This window comes from Ailuropoda melanoleuca, chromosome 4, assembly GCF_002007445.2.
Source record: "Ailuropoda melanoleuca isolate Jingjing chromosome 4, ASM200744v2, whole genome shotgun sequence".
NCBI lineage: Eukaryota > Metazoa > Chordata > Mammalia > Carnivora > Ursidae > Ailuropoda > Ailuropoda melanoleuca.
In genome coordinates this window covers 97,207,045-97,229,448 of record NC_048221.1, presented here as the reverse complement: position 1 = coordinate 97,229,448, position 22,404 = coordinate 97,207,045, and the positions used below count along the sequence as shown (strand labels likewise).

General features: G+C 44.5%; 1 protein-coding gene across 7 annotated transcripts in view; it reads left to right on the top strand.

Annotated features, from left to right (window-relative positions):
* Window positions 1–22,404, top strand: part of EVA1A (eva-1 homolog A, regulator of programmed cell death) — a 60,200-nt gene that overhangs the window by 20,361 nt on the left and 17,435 nt on the right. For 3 of the 7 annotated variants that reach the window (XM_019808419.2, XM_034659430.1, XM_011235360.3), the window contains one exon: window positions 16,349–16,471. The exons of the other annotated variants lie outside the window; for them this stretch is intronic. The gene's annotated coding sequence lies outside the window, so the exon portion shown is untranslated. The remainder of the gene's footprint in view (window positions 1–16,348; window positions 16,472–22,404) is intronic. 7 annotated transcript variants of the gene reach the window in all.

Sequence of the window (22,404 nt, the reverse complement as noted above, 5' to 3'; positions counted from 1 at the left end):
GTGGTAGGCATCCAGAGGAGGGGCACTTACACTCAGCTTGGATAGCAGGTGAGTCCAACAGAACATGTGTCCAGGAGGCTGAGATGGAGGGATCCAGGCTGGTGAGAAGAGAAGGGGACATCATAGAGGGACCAGGAAGAAGTACCACCCAGCTAGGTGAACAGGCAGGGTGTGCTCCAAGAAAGCCAGAGAGTGAGGGTGGATGGAAGGGCGGGAGGCAGATCTGTAAACGGGAAAAGGGACCACATCAGGAAGAGTCTTGCTGAAGAATTTGGATTTTTTTCTGTATGCACTGGGGAGCTACTACAGGATTTCACACAGAGGAGAGACTGGGTCCGAGTTTCATTGTAAAAATAGACCCCTCTGGCAGTAGAGCAGATATTGGAGAGGAATAAGATAGGTGGCAGGAAGACCAGTTAGGCCACCATTGTAGTTTCAAGGATGGGAAAAGCCCAGGATTTGGAGTCAGACAGACCTCCGTCTGCATCGCCGCCCCACGACGTCTTTGCGCCATTTATTAAACCTCTCTGAGCCTGCATCTTCTCATCTGAAGACAGGGACTCCCAATTCCTCCCTCATGGATGGGTGGTGTTCAGAATTAAGCAGATGAAGTGTGTGAAGTGTCTGCTACTGTGACTGATCCATAATTAGTAGGTGGTAATAGTGTTGAGAACTATTTTTAGCAGTATTGTTATTTATTGTCATCCAGGTGAGAAATAATGAGGCTCTGAGGACATTGGCCATAAGGGTGGGGAATTGGGCACAGGCTCAAGAAATACTTTGGCAATAAATTTGACAGTTTGGTGACTGATTGCGTGGGGGAGTAAGGGAAGGGCGGGAGTCTAGAATGACTCTGGGATTTTGGCCTAGACAATCAAGAGGAAAGATAGTGGGGCTATTCATCAGGAGACTTAAAGGTGAGGAGGAGGAGGGGGGAAGAAGAGGAGGAAGTCGGGGAGGAGGGGGGTGGAGGAGGAGGAGGATGGGGGATGGGGGGAGCAGCATTTTCAGAAAAAGATGATGAGCTCAGTTTCAGACAAACTGAACTTGAAGCACTTTAGGGATGGCCAGGGAGACTTGTCTAGTGGGCACATGGTTTGTAGGTTTGACATTCAGGAGAGAAGTCTTAAAGAGGGTTCAAGGGCAAACTTTTAACAAGAGGTAATGAAGTCATGGTATGGCTCAGTTGCCCAAGGAGAGAGAGAGCATGAGAAAGGGAATTACAATGGCTAATGCTTATGAGTCTATACTGTGTGTTCTAAGTACTTTATGTGCCTTAATCCTCTCAACAGCCATTGCCAGGGAAGACTATTATTGTACCTGCTTTATAAATGAATAAATGGAGGCACAGGGACAGTAAGTCACTTGCCCGAGGTCATACAGCAGTAAGTAATAGACCTGGGATATTAGCAGGCAGTCAGATCTCGGCCTGTGCTCTCTGTCTGTACCAGACTGCCTCCTAAAGTGGGTGGCCTCTGAGGGAGGGAAAAGGGAGGACCTAGTGAAAGCGACAGGGAGGGGATGGGCAGAGAGGCAGGAGGAGACTGCCATGTGAAAAAGGAGAGTGTCCAGGAGGGAGGAATCAATAACATCAAATGATGTGGAAATCCACTAAGAAAAGAAGTGGGATATCCTTGGGTTTGGGAATTAGGGAGCTACTGGTGACTTGGTGAGGGGAGTTTGAAAGATGAGGTGGCTTAGGGAACAAATGTGAGGTGAGGAGGTGGTGATGCCAAGTATAGGCAATTCCTTCCAGAAGCTTGGCTTTGGAAGTAACAGGAGAGAGGTTTTGGATAGAGGGAGTGTTTCAGAGATGGAGAGACCTGTTACTATATACAAGGGGAGGGATGGAGCCAAAGTGGGCCCCACAGAATGGCCATTAATGCACTAATCACACTGGGAGAAGTATCTCTATGTTATTTTTCTTTTTCACACAGATTTTTACTATTTCTCCCCATGTTCTGGATAGCTTCCATGTGGATGGTTGGATATCACTGAAGAAGCTCCTGATAGGTGTTTCAGATCTTTAGCTTTTGTTAGGGGGAGTAGAGAAAATGTTTTTCACAGTGCCCAGTGTGAGTCATCATGTGTGGTTAAGTCCAGATCATATCGGATTCACATGAATACATCATCTACTGAATTTGTCTTTGAAATACTCTGAGAGAGCACAGTGTGCTGGGGCTCCACATCGCCTGTCTCTTGGCCATTTCAAAGCTGGTGCCGCTCTCCATCCCCACACGTGCTGGGAAAGGAGACTGTGGATGAAGGTCAATCTGCAGAACGAGACAGTCGCTTGGGTCTTATAGGAATTGGAAGACACATTATAAGGTGTTTTGCTGGGGTGACAACCCTACACTTAGAATGACCCTAGATGATTTGGCTACTGCTATTGGAGTTCTTAGTAATGGACAAGACTGACATTTCCTTATAAATGCTTTGTTACCAGGCTTAAAGGACACAGGTCCAACAGGCCCTGAGAAGATAACATTTATTTAGAGCCAAAGACAATCTCTGTGTTTTAATATATAGGATTCTTTTGTTGTTCAGACCAGAGATAGATGCCACAGAGGGTTAAAAGCTTGATGTAAACAAGAAATTCAGCTCTGCCTTAGTTCACAGTGCTGACATCCCAGAGGCTCAAGGCTAGAATTAGGGTTCAGCTGCCAACTTCATAAATTTGCCTTGGTTGAAATGGCGTCTTTTGCTCTTCTTGGCTACATCTCAGAGAAATGCACTTACCTTCACAGAAGGTCTTTATGGATGGGGCTTTCAGAGAGACACTGTCCAGAATCAGAAAGGCCACACAGGAAATGGCCTTGGGATATTTTTTCCCCACATGAAGCAAGACGCTCAGCTGAATTATTCGCTTGATCTTGAGCTTTGGATTTCAAGAAAAGTGAACAGGATGTCTTTCAAGAGTCACATTTCAACCTTGAAGGTTCCCTTGGTACTAGAGGACACGGTGTGAGTGATCCAGGGAAGGATCATTCCAGCCTAACCCCCTCCCCATCCTGTCCTACCCAGGTCTCACCCTTTGGCTGGGTATGGGTGTGAAGAACAGACAGGACACTCTCCTTAGAGACAGAGGGAAAAAGCTCCCGGAGTCTTGCCCATCTTTCCTCAATAGACAAGGGGTAGAGGATGTCCTTCAGGAAGGTATGGCCAGGATAGCATATGGTTTAGTGCAAACATGGACTCAGTAATATAATTCTGCATATGGCTTTCTTCCACTTGCCAGAATCTGAATTTACTGATATGGGAAGGGGCCATGTACACGTTGAACACTGATTCCAAGAATGAAGGTTTATATACGTGCACCAAATATCCACAGAGCTAGCAGTGCTGCTGTTGCCCATCCAGCCTTCTAGGCCATGTGAGTACCTGAAGGGTCTGAGAGGCAGGATCCTGCATGTTCAGAAAGTAACAGCTTCAATGCCTTCGGTTCTTTCATTTGTATTTGATTAATTAGCAAAATCGTTTTTTTTCATTCATCTAATCATTTGCTCATTCAACAAACTGAACAGCTACTGTGTGGCTGGCTCCAGGCTACATGATGGTAATGTGGTGGTGAACCCAACGAGTCTTAGTTGCCACCTTCTTAGAGCTCACAGTTGTTAGGGAATAGACATTAAAGAGATAAAGACACAAAGAAATGCATGATTATAAACCTTGGTAAATGCTGTGTGGGAAAGAACAGGGTGTTCCAGGAGGGAGAGAGAGAGGAGACAGTTTAGCGTGGGGGTGTCTAATGAGGAAGATCCATAGTGTATACAATGTGCCATTTATTGGTGGGATATCATTTCCAAGGAAGGAGTGCCTTTGGATAGGGCTGAAGGGGCAATGCTAGAAGGCTTCATAAAGGAAGGAATATTGAAGGATAGGTCGAAGTTTTCTAAATGGAAGGGGAATAGAGGTGTTCTGGGGGAAGGGAACCTGATGTATTTGGAGGATGCTCATTCAGTGAGGATGGAGATTAGGTTGCAGGGGGGAATAGTGAGAGATGAGCCAGGAAAATAGGGAAGGGCCAACTCACACAACATAGATTTTCTCTTGGAGGCAGTTCACTGTGGGGAGTGGTGACTTACCGAGGGGAGTGTTCTTGAACAAGTTACCAAGGGTCCAGCAAAATTATTCTGTAAAAGACCAGAGAATAAATATTTTAAGTTTTGCAGGTCATACAATCTGTGCTATAACTACTCACCTCTGCCAGTAGAGTGCAAAACAGCCACAGACAGGACATAAACGAGTGGTGTGGCTCTGTTCCAATAAAACTTTATACACAAAAACAGGCAGTGGCCTGGATTTGCCTGTAAGCTGCAGTTTACCAATCCCTGCCCTGAATGATCATTCTGGTGGTTCACTGGAGGTTGGACTGGAGGGTGGGGAGAGAATGGAGGTAGAGAGGCCAGTTAGGAGCCATTGCTTTAATTCAGGGCAACTAGATGAAAGAAATGGTTTGTGACATACTTCGAGGTAAAAGTGACAGGACTACATGACCCATTTGATGGGAACATGTCTCATTGTTTCTTTAATGCTCAATGGACTAATTCTTCCAGTGAAGAAAAAAAAATCTCAGACATTCTGTGTGTGTGACTCAGAACCACCCACATGTCCTGGGAGGTCACCTGCTGTTCACAAGACACCATGCTGGGTGCATTACATAGTTGACTTCATTGTTAAGCATAATTCTTAAGAATATTAAATTGTATTTCCTATTTTCCAAACTGAAGTTTAGAAATCCAGAGTTGTTCGCCCAGAGTCACAGAGCTGGTACATGGTAGAGCTGAGATTGAACCCAGGTCTAGTGTCAAAGCCCATGCCCTTCCTAAATGTAGTCTCTCCCCTCCTTGCCAGGTGTGGCATGAAGCCCTACTCCCTAAGTCTCCCAGCTCCCTCCTCTCCCTTCCTTCTGTCCCTGTGAAGACCCATTCCACCCTTTAAGGCTCTCAATTAGCCTCTGGCGCAGCAAGGACTGGATGTGTGTTTTAGCTGCAGAAACTGTTAGGTGTGAGCTGCTTCTCCTGTGTTTGACAAAGGACATGCAGCAAAACTCAAACCCAGACTTGCAGTTCTAGCCTGATGATTTGTGCATGTTCCTGTATGGAGAAGACAATATGGCATTAGGTTATGGATAAGGAAATCCCTGAATTTAAGTGCCTTGTTAAGAAGTTGTGGTCCATATATACAATGGAATATTACTCAGCTATCAAAAAGAACAAATTCTCAACATTTGCTGCAACATGGATGGCACTGGAGGAGATAATGCTAAGTGAAATAAATCAAGCAGAGAAAGACAATTATCAAATGGTTTCTCTCATCTATGGAACATAAGAACTAGGAAGATCGGTAGGAGAAGAAAGGGATAAAGAAAGGGGGGTAATCAGAAGGGGGAATGAAGCATGAGACACTGTGGACTCTGAGAAACAAACTGAGGGCTTCAGAGGGGAGGGGGTGGGGGAATAGGATAGGCTGGTGTGGGTAGTAAGGAGGGCACGTATTGCATGGTGCCCTGGGTGTTATACGCAACTAATGAATCATCGAACTTTACATCAAATAAGGGATGTACTGTATGGTGACTAACATAATATAATAAAAAATTATAATAATAAAAAAATAAAGTCATGATTGTTTGCTCTAAAAAAAAAAGAATATTGTCTGATTCATTGCCTGATGTAGATACTCAGGAGACGTTTGTCACATTGAGATGATAGTATCAGATAAGGGACACCTTGTAGGTTTAAACCCTAGAGGTCAAGGTTAGCCTCTGAAAGGACAAACCTGACAAAGTGTGGTCAAGGAAATCAATTCAGTCACCAGCTCCAACAGGTTGTCTAGAAACCCCACTGATCATTAATTTAGTATCTGTCCAGATTCAGCTAGAGACAGTCTCTGCCTTGAATATTTTAAACAGGACTTTGGAGACAGAGAGATATCCAAGAACAACTGAATTGTGTCATGGATACAGTAGTCCTTTTAGTGAGACCTGGTGACTGGAATTGGGTCACATGGTAAGTGGAATGGCAAAAGACCACCATAATTAACATGGACCAATCGCATGACCCAGGCCTTGGGCCCCGGTGGATAGACACAATCTAAAGTGGGAATCCTGCAGCAAGGAGGAGAGGCAAGTGCCTTCTGGGGATAAACACAGGTGTCTGCTGCAAGTGTTGATCCGTTTTGACCACCAGCCTGTATTACTTTGCTAGGGCTGCCATAACCAAGCACTACAAACTGAATGGCCTAGAACAACAGAAATGTATTGTCTCACAATTCTGGAGGCCAGAAACTGTATTAGCAGGGCCATGCTCCTTCTGAAACCGCCAGCGAAGCATTTGTTCCGGGTTTCTCCCTGGCTTCCGGTAGTCAGGTAACTTCTGGTAGCATTTTGTCTTCTACCTGTGTCTTCACATCGTCTTCCCTCTATGTGTATCTGTGTCCAAATTTCCCCTTTTTATGAGGACACCAGTCATACTGGATGAGGGCCCACTCTAAGGGTCTCATCTTAACTTGGTTAAACCTGCAAAGACCCTATTTCCAAATAAAGTCCTATTCTGAGGTAGTGAGGTTAAGACTTCACCATATCTTTTTTTTTTTTGACAAACACAGTTCAATCCATAACACAGCCCAGGAGTTCAGAACTGCTTCCTGAGGTCAAGGTGACTGATCCTACTCCAAGGTATCTTCACCTGTGATCATCTTTCTGTCCACTTCCTCTATGTGCTGCTGGGGACATGGATTCTGTATCTAGTTACTCCTCATTTATCACATTTCAGATGGTTTCCCGTCCTGACGTCTCAGTCTCTGCACTTGGCAGTGTTCTCTAGGGTGTATTCAACTGCATTTGTCCTCTTAGGCTCTGCTTTCCCTACTTTGCCCTTTGCTCATTCGTTTACTGGTTCATATGATGTAAATATTGAGTTCCTGTTGCATTCCAGGCATGACACTAGGCTCCAAAGATGTAAAGATGAAAAAGGTGACATAGATAGTTTCTGCTTTCAGGGAGTTCTCGTGGGAGGCTACACAAGCAAATGGAGTGAAACAATTGCAAAGGGAAGTATGTGTGCAGATTCTGAATACTGCGCTGTCCCCAGCATAGCATCTTCTTTGGCTCCCTAGTGCCGACAGGAAAGTCCAAGCTCCCTAGCAGAGCACACCAGGCCCATTCAATAGCATCATCTCTTGCTGTTCCTTTCCTTTCACTTTGTGCTTCATTTCTTTTGATCCACCTGCTGTTCCCCAACTATATATATTTCCATCTCAAATCTTATCTTTCTACATGAATGCTGTCTCTGTTGGAATGTGTTTGCACTTCCCCATCCTCAGCTATTATCCACTTGATTAACTCCTGTTTCTTCTTTGAGACTTACGTCTGGGGCTGCCTCTTCTCTGTGCCCCCATCCTCTCTTTGCTCCCTGTGCTCCCCTGGGGAACAATACTCCCCTCCCCCAGACAAACAGTGACTGAGGCTTGTGTATCTCTGTAACCCCAGCCTCTAGGATCATGCTTGCGTTACTAGGTGCTTAATCAATGAATGAGTGAGTGAATGACTTAATGAATGATTCCTATTCTGTCCTTCGCTTACTTCCAGCTGCATTTTTCCTTTGGACTCCTTCCCCCCCACCCCCCGTCCCAAGTCATATGTCTGACCACCTCTTCTACCATAAGTCCAGAGACCTCACTGCTCCTGATCTTTCCTTTATGCCGACACCTCAGCTCTGCTGGCCCTGAAGGTCCGTGAGCACAGGTAGCTACCTCTTCACTGTCATCTCTCTGGTCTGCCCTGCTTCAAACAAAGAAAGGCCTGTTTCCTTGCCCGTAGGAAGATGGTTCTTCTAGGACAAGCAAAACTGCCTCCATGGCCTTTTCTGTGTCTCCATTTCCAAAACATCTCCCTTTCCCAGTATTAGGAGTGAGGGACATGCCATTTCTGCTACATTGATTAATTCAACAATCATCTTTTTGAGCCCCAAGTTTGTACCTGGGGCTCTGTGGAAGCACTCCTACTCTCATCTCGTTTCTGCCCTTCTAATGACGAGGATCTGTTTCTTTAACCCCTTCCTGCTGAATATATTGGGTTTCTCCTATGTATGGACTGACAGTGATTTAAAAAAATGTTTTTAGCATTAAAACTCTTTAAATGAAATCTTACATGGTATATCAATGAGTGAAACAGAAAAAAACCAATATTTTGTCGTATATGTTATTTTGTGTGATAATTGTAGTTTATAATGCACAGGTAATGAATGAAAACAATGAGACTGTTACAATGAATGAACATGAAAATTTGAAATGGAAGGTTTGGAATGACGGTTGAAGCTTCAAAGCATCCTCACTATTAATGCATCCCTGTATTTTGTATTAGCTGTATGGCCTTGAGAAAATTGTGACTGCCGGCCATTGGAAGTAATAACACTTTTAAATAGGATACCTTGCAGATTCAGGTTATTCTGATTAAGATGACCCAGAACCTTGAAAGAGGAATATAGGAAAAACCGGTTTTAATGTTGACTTCCTAACACTATACAACTGTCTGCATTCCTAAATTATAAAGGATCTAATTGAAAGGAATAGATAAACAGGTTTTATATCTTTGTTTGACAGAAAATACTTCCCCAAAACACATTGTATCATTATAAAATATTGTTATTAAAATTGTTCTCAGAAGCTTCAGTGCCTGTTTCTCTCTAGTATCACTTAAAGCCTTTAACACAACAAAAAAGGAAAAAAAAGAAAGAAAAAGGAAAGGATTAATTTGGCGTGTTGAGCCCAAACTTCATTTATCACTTTCACTTTGCCAGCTATAGGAGGAATGGTAATAGCGTGGCCCCACATTGCTGATTTGGAATTTTATTTTAAGATTTTATTTATTTATTTGAGATAGAGCAAGAGTGAGAGAGTACAAGCAGGCAGAGGGGCTGAGGGAGAAGCAGATTCCCTGCTGAGCAGGGAGCCCGATGTGGGCCTCCATTCCCGGACCCAGAGATCAGGACCTAAGCTGAATGCAGACGCTTAACCAACTGAGCCACCCAGGTGCCCTTGAGTTGGAATTTTAAAAGCCTGCCAAGCACTCTGAGAATAAAACAAGCACTAAAGCTACCAGCGATCCTTGGTGCAGCATGTTGTGTGGTCACTCGTTACTGCACGGTGTACTATTATATCTTTGTATGAGCGTGCACTCAGTGGATACCCAACGCTCACCTGGCATTTAATTGAGTATGGCCCACGTGAGGCAGGGTGGTGGTAGCATCCTTGCATGCATGATTTTACAGCACGAGAAGACTTGCTTGGGTCTGAATTGTTAAAAGACACTTTTGGAACCGTGGCTTTCCTAATTAATTACATGTGTTCCAACATACACATGGTTTTGGCAGGAGAACCTTTATTCTGAAGTGGGCATATTAACCTGCAACTCATGGGGTCTGTGATGGCTCACATTTGGCATATCACACACTTGACTGTATCTGCTTATGGTTTAAAAAACATTTTTAAAAATATAATTGGACTCAAACATTTGTAGAATCTTTGAAACACATCAGTTGAGCTCTAGTGTATTGGAGTAAGGCATGAGACCGTTGGGATTTCAGGGAGGCTGCGGAGCTGGCTGGGGCAAGCCCTGCTTGTTGCAGTCAGATAAATGTCTGCCCAGCTCAGGAGTTTTCACCTTCCAGATGCTCAGCATTTGTCTGTGGGGACTTGAATTCACATAGAGCAGGTCGTTGCGTGTGGTTGTGGAACTAGCTCCCCCTGGCGAAGAGCCATCAGGAGGGTCTCGGGTTTAAGTAGCCCACGTCCCCAAGGATCGACACAGTTCTTGCCAAGGAAGGCTGGCACACCCCCTTCCTCAAATTTCTCTTTCCTGCAGCTCCCTGAGGGACTACACTGGACTTCCAGGCTCCCTGCCATCAGGGTGTTTGCTCCACCCTTCTGACTTATGCTCTGGTTTTAATAATGGTAGTGGACAGAGAAGTCAGCTTGGGGCCAGGAGACCCAGACAGACCAAAGTCAGATAACTAGGAATGCTTCTTGTTCCCATTTGCGTGCTCCTTGATGGGGGCATCATTACTGTGAGTCCCCACATTTGTGGATATCTCAGAGAGACCGGACTTGGGGGACCCCACCGGTGGTGGACCGAAGTCCCTGCTTGAGGAATACTGGTTGGGAATGCAATGGCAAGTGGATCGCCTTTAATGGCCTTGATTAAGAAGCCACAAGTCTGCCAGCCTGTCCACCCTATTTGCAATTCTCAAGAGAAAGCCACACAGGATTTGGTCAGAATTACTCAAGCACATGTGGTGTGGCTGACCCACAGGGCTGGAATTCTTTTCATGCCCAGTGTGGTACACATGTGATTCTGTCTGACCACTTCCTGCCAGTCGCCATGACCACTTCTTCTTTCTCCAGTGGACACTGGCAGGCTGGTTTCCTCCAGAGTTCAGTCATGGGCCTTCTCCTCTCCGTTTGGTACGCTCAGTCAGGGCACACATTAGCTGAGGCCTTCCACACACCTGCAGTTAACACTCCAGGATCACAGCACACCTCCAGCCTTTTTTTTCCAATGGGATCCCCCCAAACTTCTTCACATGTCCTGCAGTCTGGCCAAACTCAATATTTCTGGGTCTTCCTGTGCCTCCTCCATGAAGGAGAGTACGATGTAAGGCCCCTCTTTTCAAAAAGTGTATAGCCTAGTGCAAAATATAAAAAAGCACACACTTTTGGTATATGCAAAAGATTGGCACGCAGGGTTATAGGAGTCCAAAAGAGGGCGCAATTATGTATGCAGGCGCAGATCAGAGAATGTTCTCGCAGGAGGTGATGTGATGTCGATCTTCAAGGATGGGTAGGACTCAGAAATGCAATAATGTGGAGAAGTACCTTCAGCAGAGTGAAACCCAGAGGTAGAACCGGTTGGGAGTATACAAGGAAGGGAGTGATTCTGTTTGCTCAGATGTTGGGCTGTATTGGAAAGAATGTGACTCTGTAGGCGGTGATTTTAGGACAGACGAGTGGCATTATTCGAACACTTGTTTCCTAGTGCTCAGCCTGGCACCAGTATATGACGTTGGGGCAGGGGGTGGGGGCTGGTGGAGAAAAAGGAGGCTTCTCTGAGTTAGGCAAGTGGCAGAGGGGGTGGAGAGTTACAAGGGATAGGAGGTAGCATTTTCAGGGCAGGGGAGGGGAAGGGACCATGATAGCCCCCAAGTCTGACCCTGAGCGATTGGGAGGCTCAGGGGATTGTGCACACTGCAGAGACAAGAGGAAACGGGTGGGCGGGGGAATGAATTTAGGACCTGCTGGGCTGGAGAGATCTCTGGCAAATCCAAGCGCAGACTCCCATTTCCCCTTGTCCAACTGCAGCATTCCGGACTCCCCTTTGAGGTCAGGCTCTCAGCCCCACTCCTCCTCGTTAGCTCTAGCCCCGCTTTGGCACCCAGGCTTATCTGATCTGAGGCACTAAATACTGACCCTCTGATGGGCTGACCTAGGCCTGATGATGAGCACCTTGGTGTCCATCTCTAGCCCCTCACAGGACCAGGCTTTGCTTGTCTTCTTCTCAAATGCCTGTCCTTTTTCTTATGTTCTTATTCACATGGGCCCTCCTGGGACAGAAGCCCCTCCCCCAGGCTGGTGCCAGGGCCCTGGTATCCTGGTCAGACCAAGCCAGTCTCTACAGATAACTTCCTGGGTTTTCTCTTTGTCTCACCAGCCTAGGGGACACCTTGCTGCTTCCAGTCAGTGACCATTTTTAAGGCCCATAGGACTGGCTCAACTCTGCTGTCCGCAAGGCCCAGTCCTCAGGGTGTGTATTGTCCTTAGGGCTGGGTCCTGGCCCTCTCTCCACTCCCAGGTGCTACTTCAGGTGCAACACCACGCCTCACCAACTGACTTCTAGGAAATTCGAGGTGTCCAGCAGGTGCACAGCACACTCTGTACCTTGCACCCACCCGGGACCTTTGATGAAAGCATCTTGCATCCTGCCTCCCAGGGTTTGAAAATTCCTTCTGGATTCTCACCCCTCCCTCTGTTCTACACTGGTTATCCTCCCACAACCGGACACCTGGCCTTCATGCTACCGGGAGGTCTCCACGCTACGGGTGCTGATGTTTCCTGTCTTGGTGGTTTGCCGGTGGTCGCATCTGAGTTCTGGCATTGCCATCATCCAGTTTCATGGGATCTTTCTCTGTGTGTATGATTTGGGGCCTACAGAAATAAACTGAAACTGGGGAGGGAGCTGGGAGCATCCTGAGCCTCTGTGACTGATTTAGCCAAACATCTTCAATCACTTTCTTCTCATTCTGAAGACTTCACATAATTAAAACCATTCCTGGCCAACACTAAATAAATTTTGCACATGCTGCTTGAATTACTGTGCAGTCTTACCCCAGTGTGCCTTTCTCAGAGATTAATATTTCACTGAAACTATTCCTCTGAGTAGGCTGAAGCCAGCAGCTGTAGAAATTCAACATTTGCCTTATGCAATGAAACTTTAGGACAGGGCTGCTTTTCACATTTCTCAGATATGTAGCTCATTTGGAGGGAAAAAAAAAAAGCATTCTTGGCAGAGTCCATGTGGCATGAGCCAGATATCCCAGCTTGTGTTGCTATATATTTAGATATAAAGTGATGAGAAAATGTCCTTTAAATGCTTATCATATAACATTGGTGCACAGAAATTAGAATTACCATTTATTGAGCACCTACTATGTGCCAGGCATTAACATGCTCTGTACCCTCACAAACACCCCAGGAGTGGACCAGACCTGGGCCTATTTGCCTTGTGATCCCTGTTCTGCCCTGGATAGCAGGGGCTGACCTGGAGGCTGCCTTTCGCAGACTCCAGGGTGCTCTGGCTTCCTGCTGGGTTTGGCCAATGGAGGCATCAGTGGGAGGTTAGAGGATAGAGGAAAGGAGGAGTCCAAAGTATTCCCTCCCTCTCTCTCTTCCTCAGGCATCTCCTCTAATAGTGCCCACATTTCTATGGTTCCAGATTCTTCCTGGTGACCTGGCTCCCAGGTAACACTGCCTCCTCCCTTTGTCCCTTCAACCGCCTGCTGCCTTGGTTGCTGATCTCTTGGTTGCCTCATCCTTACTCCAACTAATTTCACCTTTTTAAAATGATGTCAATTTGAGAAGTTCTTTAAAGTCTTGACTTTATCATCTATCATGTCAGGCTTCATTCCTCAGCTTCTCCATCACCTTCCACCTGTACTTCTACCTTTATCATTGCAATCCATTCCCTGCATTCAATTCCTTGTTGCAAATACTTGAAACAGTTTCTATTTCTCTGCTTAGATGTTGATTGATGGATTGAGATAGGAATCAGCCTCATTTTAATGATGAGGAAACAGAGGGTCAGGGAAGTCAGCTAACTTGCCCCGTCTTAAAGATAGGGGATGATGGAGCTTGGGTTTAAATTCAGCTTGGGTTTAATTCTGATCAGTTCTGAAGCTTGTGCGCTTTCTCTGACATTAGCCTGTGTTCTGTTTACTGGCGCCACGTGAACCAAATCTAATTCCTCCTGCATAATCCCTTCATATTCTAGAAGAAGAAAACTCTCACCATCTTCTTCTCCTTCCCTCAACTGTTGCTCATAAGAAAGAATTTTGAATTTCCCCTGATGTTCTGATTGGGTCTTTTAAATTTGTGCTTCTTAAACTTTAATGTGAAGATTATGATTCAGGATGACTCTGGAGGCAATTTCAGATTTATATGCCATTGTTATAAATAATACAGAGATCCTATGTTCCATTTAACCAGTTTTCCTGATGATAACATTTTGCAGGACTGTAGTACAATATCACAGCCAGGATGTTGACACTGATGGAGTCAACATGCAGAAATTCCCATCACCACCAAGATCCCTCTGTTGCCTTTTTATAGCTGTACTCACTTCCCTTCTGACCTCACCCCCTCCTTAACCCCTGAAACCACCAATTGGTTCCCCATTTCTATAGTCTGACATTTCAAGAATGTCATATAAATGAAATCATACAATATGGAACCTTCTGAGATTGAGTTTTCTTCACTTGGCATAATTTTTTGAAGATTCATTCAGGTTGTTGCATGAGTTAAAAGTTTAGTGTTGTTGTTGTTGTTCTGATTAGTATTCCATGTCATTGATGTACCACAGTGTGTTTAAACATTCACCCATTGAAGGAAATTTGGGTTGTTTCCAATTTGGGGCTATTATAAATAAAGCTGCTATAAATAAATACGTGGATCTTCTGTGAACCTAAGTCTTCATGTCTCTGAGATAAATTCCCAGGACCAATGCAATTGCTGGGTTGTATGATAATTGCATGTCTAGTTTTTTAAGAAACTGCCAAATTGCTTTCCATAGTGGCTGTTTCATTTTACATTCCCATGAGCAATGTATGAGTGATCCATTTTTCCACATTCTTGTCAACATTTGGTGTTGTCACTATTTTTGAAGGTTCTTTATATATTCTAGATACTATTCCTTTTGGCAGATAAATGATTTGCAGATATTCCCCCCGCCCTTGCCTCTATAGTTTGTTTTTTCATCCTCTTAACACAGAAAAAAATGTTTTTAATTTTGATGATGTCCAAATTATCAATTTTCCCTGTTTTGGAATGTGATTTTGGTGTCAGGCTCAAGAATTCTTTGCCTAGTTCTTGATCCCAAAGATTTCCTTTGTAAGAAGTCTGAGATCTCAGAGAGAGTCCTTTGATTGCAGGGGTGAGAGAAGTAGAAGATAGAAGGTTCTGGTTGGAGAGTGAGATTTCTGAGTGTGAGTCAGTCACCCACAGTCACTCAACATTGGCTCTGTGCTTTTAACTGTGGGAGGCCTGGGAACAGAGAGCAGAAGGAAGACATGGTCCTGCTCTTAAGGAGCACACAGCCCGGATTTCAGAGGTGGCACCTTTCCGGGTGACAACAAGGTCCAGGATGTGTCCCTGGAAATGGTTTGCTACAGTGGGTTGGAGGGGAAGTTTGGTGAGCAAAGGAAGCCAAGTGGCTGGCAGGCTAGCATGTTGGATGTGTCACCCACCAGTGTTTATCATTCCTGTAGAGAAAAGGAGGTTTCTTTCTACTCAGTGATTTCTCTGAGACCATGTGTATCCTCTTCCCATCCTGTGGTCTGGGAGCTCTTTTTCCATTCAAGCCTTTGACTCTCACATGCCATGTGACCACATCGGGATCAGCTCTTGCGTGGTTTTCACTAGTGTAGAGGGGAGGGTGAGTGGGTCTCAAAAACCTAATTCCATGTCTTGGCGCCTGAGTCTCTAAAGAACTATCGATCCTGTGCTTCATGTTTCCTTTTAGTTTTTGCCCTTAATTTCTTCACCAGGAAAATGGACATAAGAAGATGCCACAGGGGTCCCTGGGTGGCTCAGTCGTTAAGCGTCTGCCTTCAGCTCAGGGCGCGATCCTGGTGTTCTGGGATCGAGGCCCACGTCGGGCTCCTCCGCTGGGAGCCTGCTTCTTCCTCTCCCACTCCCCCTGCTTGTGTTTCCTCTCTCGCTGGCTGTGTCTCTCTCTGTCGAATGAATAAATAAAATCTTTAAAAAAAAAAAAGGTGCCACAAATCCTTTGTGAGGCTGAGGCAGCTGGGATACGTATCTGTAAGATGTAGAGAAGCAAGCAGAAGTCAGATGCTGCAGGAATCAGCAGGAAGTGCGTGCAGACAAATGACTGTCTGTGTATGCATGGAGCAGGGGACCACTTAGTGAGCGCTCCAGGAGCTCCAGGACGGATTTCATTCCTTCTACACACTTTGCAACGAAGCTGGCAACATAAAGAAGCTGTGTGGGATCCAATCTTTCAGAGGTCCCTGCTGGCTTCCCTAGCTGGGTTGAACGTAGCTTGAGGCCTTGAGACTCTGGCTGTGGGAATCCACGCATCAGCACTTCTTGGTTTTTTTGTGCCTACACAGAGCTGTGTGAGACTTCATTTCATGGCCTATCAGGGCACTGCTATCTGGGAGCCAAATTCCCTCCCTTCCTGTTCCAGAGAGACTGGCCTGAAAACTTCACTGATGAAGGGCCACGTGGACACATCCCACTCTAGCTGTCTTGTGGGCTTTGGCTGCAGGGGGGAGGAGGAAGCATGCATCTCTGATCTTTTACCCCTTGCTTCCCTTCCTGCTATGAACTTAGGGGTTTGGTTTCTCTGGCTGGGCTGGTTCGAATTCCATATGAAACTCTGGCAGCAGGCTTTATCCTCTCAGGAGATGCTATCGCATCTTTTCAGAGGTCCAGGTAAACCTCGCCTGGCTTCTCTGCTAGGTTCACAACGACACTAGGTCTAAGGCATGACGTGATCTCCTGCGCATGTGATGGCTTTCTGATTTTTTTTTTTTTTGGTGCCATTTCTCTTTTCTTTCAGAGCCCAAGAAGCCAACTGGGGCCAACCAAGTTTCAGAACCTCTACTGTTTGACACCAACATCACCAGGGATGAACTGTTTTTGCCAGATAATCCTTTGTTCCTGACAGCACATCTCTCCCCAGGTAGCTAAGGGGACAATGAGTTTTTACCACCCTCTGCACACTGTGTAATGAGATAGTCCCCTGCACAGGGGCTTATGCACCAGGGCCTACTCACTGCTGCTATTGAAGTATAAGATGAAATCTGTCATCCTTGGGCACATCTCATTTTATACATTCAGTGATTACACTCAGTATAAATGAGTGGACTCAGGGTTCCAGAGAATATGATTTTGCAGCACTGGGAATGAGGTTACCTCTAAAATGGAAGCCAGTGAGAACAATGTCCGATGCATATAATTAGCCATTCTGTCTAAGAGATGGTGCTAATAGACAGGCTGTCATCTTCATCAAGAGACCAGCATGTGTTTAGTGAGACAAAATTATGGGAGGTAAGTGATGGACAGAAGCTGTGTTTTTTCAATTGTGTTGCAGCTTGTCAGTAATTAGTTGAAGGAGCTTTGAGTAAAGGATGAGAGAAAGCTGTCAGAGAGTAAGATTTATAAGAATTGGTGGGTTCTGTCCAAAAAGAGTGCACTGTGATGCTGGTTGGCTGGCCCTGGAGTGTCCTCTAAACACAACTTCCCCTAGAGTAGTGTGGGGTTAATCCAATGGATTATCACCAGGAGAAAGCCCTGGCTTTGCAAATATGCAGGTCTGTAGTTGTAATTTTGTCCTTGCCAAGATCCCCAGGATCCAGTTGTCTAGAAGAGGACCTGATTTAGCTCTGTCTAGAAGAGGATAAACTTCTATTGGTTGATGTGTTCTCTTGAGAGGCTTGGTTAATGTGAGCTGTTCTCCTGGTCACTGGGAACATTGAGTTACTGGTCGCTTGGACTCATGTCCTGATCAAGGCCTGCCAAGCAGACCCTCTCTCTGACACCGTCCTAACCGTACAGGTGATGCATATGAGCTTCACAAGCACTGAGAATCACTCACACAGGTAAATGAAGTAATGATGTTTGTTTTAGAATAGGGTTTCTCAACCTTGATGCATTCACATTTTGGACCAGATCGTTCCTCGCTGTGAGGGACTATCCTGTGTGCTGTAGGATGCTTAGCATATCCTTCCCGCCTACCCACCAGATGCCAGTACTAACCCCCACTGCAACTGTGACAATCAAAAATGTCACCACGCATAGCCTAATGTCTCCCGTGGGGGGCAAACTGCCCAAAGTTGAGAACCACTGATTCTAGGAGCTAGCCAGTAGTAAGCGACTTCCTTGAGGAACAGACCACAAATTGTACTTGGGGATGGATGAATGCTTCATGCCCCTTACCTTTATATTGGTAGGTGTATTGATCAGGGTTCTCCAGAGAAACAGAAGCAGTAGGGTATATATCCTACCACTAGGATATATATGTGTGATTATGGAGGCTGAGAAGTCCCAGGATCTGCCATCTGCAAGCTGAACACTCAGGAGAGCCTATGGGGTCGTTCAGTTCGAGTCCAAAGGCCTGAGAATGAAGGGAGCGAATGGCGACAGTCCAAACTGAGGCTGGAGAAGATGAGATGAGATGTCTCAACGCCAAGCAGTAAGACAGGAAAAAGGGGGCAAATTCCTCCTCCCTCCAGCTTTCATTCCGTTAGGCCCTGAGCAGACTGGATCCTGCTCACCCACATTGCGGAGGGTGGTCTACTTTTGTGAGTCCACTGATTCAAATGCTAACCTCACCTGGAAACACGCTCACAGACACACCCAGAAATAATGTTTAATCTGGGCACCCCAGAGCCTGTCAGATTGACTCATGAAATTAATCATCACAGTAGGAGATGCAGAAAGGTTTTAATGATAGGGCAGATCACCAGTGGGAGGTGTCCGGAGCTACTTGGACTCTTCCATCTCTATTAAGGGAGAGTCGGGAAGAAGGGTTTGGATTTAGAATTTGGCTCTGGGGTTCATCACTTTTCTAACTTCAGCAGTCCATGTCTCATTGGCAGCTGTCCTGAGCAGAATCTCCTCTGCCAAGCCCTGCCCTCTGTCTCGGTGTCCTCACTAAGGTGCCCTGGAACCACCTGGAGAACTGCCTATCTGGCAGGGCCAGTGAGGACTCACCCTCATACCCTAGGTCGGATTTATAAAGGAGGCACTAAGTGCCTCCTGGGCTCGTGTTGTTATAGTATCTTAGTGTTCAGGCTGAAGGGGATCACAGAGGTCAGGTAGCACAATTTTCAAACTCTACTGAGTATTTTATAAAACGGGAATTTGATTCCAAAGGTTTCGGGTGGTGTCCAAGATTATGTAGATCCAACAAGCTTCTGAGTGATGTCAATGCTGCTGGTCCTTGAACCATACTTTAAGTAATAAGACTTTAGGCCAGAGGTCTGCAAACTATGGCCCATGGACCAAACTGGATCCACCACCTATGTTTGCAAATAAAGTTCTGTTGGAACACAGCTACACTTGTTCATTTACATATTGTCTATGCTGGCTTTCATACCACAATGGCCAAATTGAGTAGTTGAGACAAACTCCATGGCCGCTGAAGCCTGAAAGATACTCCCTGGCCCTTATAGTAGAGAACTGACCCCTGCTCTAGGCTGACTTGTGCCATGTGGAGGGACCATGGAGGATCTTCCCGATCGCTCCTTTGGATGGGCCATCCAGAGGTTGTCTTTCCTTACCCTTGGCCCGTCTTTTTCATCCCTCTTCTTCTCACCTTTAACTCCTGCAACCCTCTCCTTTAGTGCCAGGGGCGTGAGGAGACTTGTAGGAATAATTTCTGTGCCTCAGTAAAGTTTCTACCTTGTACGTGATCCTCTCATTGTCCTGACAAAGTGTTCTGCCTGGCGCCCAACTCAGAGCCAGTCAGCCCTGGTATCCGTTGGTCTTCTGGGTGGCTCATGTTCAGACACACCCTCAGAGACTATTTAGAAACAGCCTCAGAGACTTAATGCCTACAGAACTTATGCCTGAATGCTCTGTTTCTCAGCCAGTCAGCCTTTCCTTTTTTTTTTTTTTAAAGATTTTATTTATTTATTTAACAGAGATAGAGACAGCCAGCGAGAGAGGGAACACAAGCAGGAGGAGTGGGAGAGGAAGAAGCAGGCTCATAGCGGAAGAGCCTGATGTGGGGCTCGATCCCGTAACGCCGGGATCACGCCCTGAGCAGAAGGCAGACGCTTAACCGCTGTGCCACCCAGGCGCCCCTATTTTCAGCCAGTCAGCCTTTCCTGAGAACCTTCTTTCATCAGGCACTATGCTAGATTTTTAGGTAACAGGGATACATCAGATGCCTTTTCAGTCTAGGAGAAAACCTGTAAACTGATCATTCCAATTCCAATATCATGGGTGCAATATTAGGAGAATATTTGGATACTTTGAGAGCCGAAGAAAAGGGTCTCAGTGATGTGGAACTTCACTGCAATGGACTTCTCATTTTTTCCCCCTCAGTCATGAATTTTTATCAAATTTTACACAAACACATTTTTGCATCCAATGGTGTGATATGTTTTTCCTCTTAATTTCTAAATGTGATAGATTACAATTATTTACTATCCAATTTTAAAAGTGAAATAACATTTTTTACTTAAAATAAGCTACATTTATAGTGTGATATAAATTGGAATTTTATTGACTTCAATTTTAAGATCAGTATAAAATGATTCTACTACCATTCCTGTTAACTTAAAACCAAAATTTGTTTGTAGGATTCTCTAAATGGAGTGAATTCTCTAAATGGAATTCATTCTCTAAATGAATTCTCAAAATTCACTGTTGTACCTCATTAACACCTTATTTTTATTATTATTTTAAAACTGTGCTAAAATACCTATAACACAAATTTACCAGCTTAACCATTTTAAACTTACAGTTCAGTGGCATTAAGTGAATTTACACTGTTCTGCAACCATCCATTTCCAGAATACTTTTCATCTTGCAAAACTGAAACTTTGTACCCTGTACCCACTAAACTATAACTTCCAATTCCTCCTTCCCCAGCCGCTGACAACCACCATTCTACTCTCTGTCTCTATGAATATGACTACTTTAGGTGATTCATATATGTGGAATCATACAGTGTTTCAGTTCATTACAGTTCTTTTGTGACTGGCTTATTTCACTTAGTGTAATTTCCTCAAGGTTCATCTATGTTGTAGCATGTGTCACAAATTTCTTCCTTTGAAGGCTGTGAGTAATATTCTGTTGTGTGTGTGTGTGTGTGTGTATGTACGTGTGTGTGTATATATACACACACCACATTTTGTTTATCCATTCATCTGTGGTTGGATATGTCAATTGCTTCTACCATTAGGCTACTGAGAATAATGCTTCATAATAATTGGTGTACAAATATCTGTTTGAGTCCCTGCTTTCCATTCTTTTGAATATGTACGCAGATACAGAATTGCTTGATCTTATGGTAATTCTAGTTTTCGTTTTTTGAGGAACTGCCACCCTCTTTTCCTTAGTGACTTGACCATTTTACTCTCCCATCAATAATATGAGGGTTCCAGTTTCTCTAAATTATCTCCGACACTTGTTATTTTCTGTCTTTCCTTTCCTTTTCTTTTCTCTTTCTGTCTCCCCCCCTTCCTTTCCTCCCTGCCTTCTATTTTTCGCCATCCTAATAGGTATTAGAAGGTATCTCATTGTGGTTTTGATTTGCAGTTCCTTAGTGATGAGTAATGTTGAACATCTTTTCATAAGCTTATTGATCGTTTGTGTATCTTCTTCAGAGAAATGTCTGTTGAGGTCCATTGTCTATTTTTAAAATCAGGTTGTTTGTTTTTTGTTGTTGAGTTTCTAAGAGCTCTTTTTATAATCTGGATATTAACCCCCAATCAGATATATAATTTGCAAATATTTTCTTCCATTTTGTGGGTTGCCTTTTCACTTTGTTGACTGTGCCCTTTGATGCACAGAAGTTTTAAGTTTTGATGTAGTCCAATTTATTTTAACTTTTGTCGCCTGTGCTTTTGGTGTCGTATATAAGAAATCATTGTCAAATCCAATATCATAAAGCTTTTCTCCTGTGTTTTCTTCTAAGAGTTTTATAATTTTAGCTCTTGCATTTAGGTCTTTGACCCATTTCTAGTTAAATTTTAATATGGTATTAGGTAAGGGTTCAACTTCATTCTTTTGCATGTGGATGCTCAGTTTTCTCAACGCCATTTGTTGAAAAGACTGTTCTTTCTTCATTGAATGGTCTTGGCACCCTTGTTGAAAATCATTTGACAAGGGCTAAGGGTTTATTTCTGAGCTCTCTGGTCTATTCCATTGGTCCATATGCCTGTCTTTATGTCAGTACCACACTGTTTTGCTTATTGGAGCTTTGTAATAAATTTTGAAATCAGAAAGTGTGAGACTTCCAACTTAGTTCTTTTTTAAGATTCTTTTGGGTATTTGAGATTCCTTGAGATTCCATATGAACTTTAGTACAGATTTTTCTGTTTCTGAAAAATTTCATTGGGATTTTGACATTGCTATAGGACTTTTGAATTCTCTTTTAAAGGGAACATTTGCCAGACAGATAAGCGAAGGAGGGGGCATTTTCGGCAAAAGGAATAGCATGATCGAATACATGAAAAGATAAAAGAACTTGGTGTGTTTGGGCAACTAAAAGTAAGCTGGTAATGTTGAGGCATTAGGCATACCTACACTTCTGTGTATATGTGTATGGGTGTAGGCTTGAGTAGGAGATGAATTAGGAGCTAAGGTAGGGGGTCAGATATTATGGAAGTGGCTGTGTATTGTGCTAAGAAGTGTAATGGGGATTAGCTGAAGGGCTGGGCTATGGAATGAAGTAATTAGATTTGTACTTTATAAAGATGACCCTGTTGGTGAGAGTGTGTGCTAGATTGAGCAGGAAGGTGTGAGCAGAAGGATTAGGTGTGGACTGTTGCAAAACATTGAGAAATGAAAGAGTGAAACATGTGCTATAGAATTAGTGGGGATAATAGGAGGGAATGGATCTGAAATAGCTTTGCACCACCACATACTCAGACATTTTCC